Consider the following 1,851-nt stretch of genomic DNA (forward strand, 5'->3'; position numbering starts at 1 on the left):
AGTATGGGTTTGGTTATATAATGGACAGTTGCATTATGATAGATGAAAGGGCTCTTTATTTAGAAGTAAATCTAAGTATCATTTAAAAATGTGTACAGATTCCATGCTGGTATGAACTCTGGTCGTTTGTAGCATGTTAACTTAGCTAAGCTGGAACTGGGTTCTCCATGTTCTACTCCCTTCCTGAGTAGCTCTGGATTAGTCTGGGCCACAAAAGAAATATTATGTGTAAGATTTGGAGGGCAGAAGTGCAGCAGCAATGATTGACTTTTGATACTTGGAAGGTCAGTGCAAAACACAAGATGCGTTGCAGCTCAGGCACATCATCCCTTGTGTGCTAGTCAGCTTGTTGGCAGCAGGCAGCAGGCAGCTGCAGCTCCACGGCTGCGGCTGACCTCCTGCCTCAACTGCTTTGACGCTGGGCAGGTGCATTTTGCATTCCATGATAAAGGGCACCAGATTCCACTGGAGATCACTTGCATCATCAATGTAGGAGGTGGGAGGGGTTGAGAGACCGATAGGAGTTTCAGTCCGTCCTCATGGAGTCTGGTGTATCCACGGAGGTTCATGTGTCCTTCGTTCCCCCTCTCACACCTGTCTTCCTTTCCCAACTGCCCAATTGCCTGCCCTATAGCCTTCAGCCAGCAACTGAAGCAACAGCTGCAGGCAAACTGGATAATCAGTCCCACAATTGCACAAGGTCAAGCTCCTATAATAAATCTCTTTATGTAAATATATGTGTGTACACGGGCGTCCTTATGTGTGTGTAAATATGTGCACGTGTGTGTGTGTGTTTCTGTTTCTCACACTGAACTCTGAACACAGAGGGGAAGGGTGAGAATGGATGCCAAGTAACAAAAGGGAAAGACTGTTCCAGTGGTTGGCCTCTTTTTTCTTGTATCTTTTTCTTATTCTTGCCCCGCTCTGCTCCATATTGTTGGGGCCTAACCCACATGGGCTGAGTTTCCCAGGCTCCTTGTTCAGCTGGCTTTCAGCTTGGTTTATACACCAGGAAACCGTACTGGGAGCTAGGAGGGTAGTGGGGAGAAAAACTCAAAGAGTTTCTCCCTCGCATTCTGTCTTGGACAACATCTCTGGCTCTATCTGCGACTCTTGCCTGTCTCCAGCTCTTCCCAACATACTCACCATGCTTTCACCTGTCAGATAGTGACTTTGGTCCCGGGCTGGTGATGTGGTCTCCTCCTTTGTCTCTCCAACGTAATGGTGGTAGCAGCTTCATGCTGTTGCATCTTTGGGTTATCTTACCAGCCCTTGTTTGACTTCTCAGTCTATCCGTCGCCTACATAACCAGTTCCCTGCATTACATTCCCACTGTTTGAAACACTTAGAGTAGTTTCTTTTTGCCTGGCTGGACCCAGGCTGATACAGCCCACTTGAAATTTGCGTTCATAAGTTTAAAGTGAGACCCATCAAGATGGCATGTGACTTTTCCCAGTGGCATTCAGTTCTTCTTCAGGGGCAGACATGGAGTAGGCAGAGTTGGATGAACTAGGGCTAGAGTTTGGCTAGGACAATTTGAAGGAATGGAGAAGTTGAAGGTGAAGGATGGCTTTTGGCCAAGTTAGGAGAGAAGTGAGGTTATGAAAGCTGAATGGCAGTGTGAAGATGAGACCATCAGAGGCTTAAAAATCCACGTGTGGGCGATCATTGTTAGAGCAAGGGTGCTGCAGCTAGTGAGCAGAGAAAATCCACAAGGGTAATCAAGGATTTTAGGATGCTCGAAAGCAAAATTTTGGAAGAATGCAATAATTAGTGATGATAAGATATATAGTATGACCGTGGGAATGAGTGGCTAGAAGGGTTGAAGGCTAGGCTCAGGGAAATGAGATG

The sequence above is a fragment of the Mandrillus leucophaeus genome, unplaced genomic scaffold (genome assembly GCF_000951045.1).
Source record: "Mandrillus leucophaeus isolate KB7577 unplaced genomic scaffold, Mleu.le_1.0 Scaffold289, whole genome shotgun sequence".
Classification (NCBI taxonomy): domain Eukaryota; kingdom Metazoa; phylum Chordata; class Mammalia; order Primates; family Cercopithecidae; genus Mandrillus; species Mandrillus leucophaeus.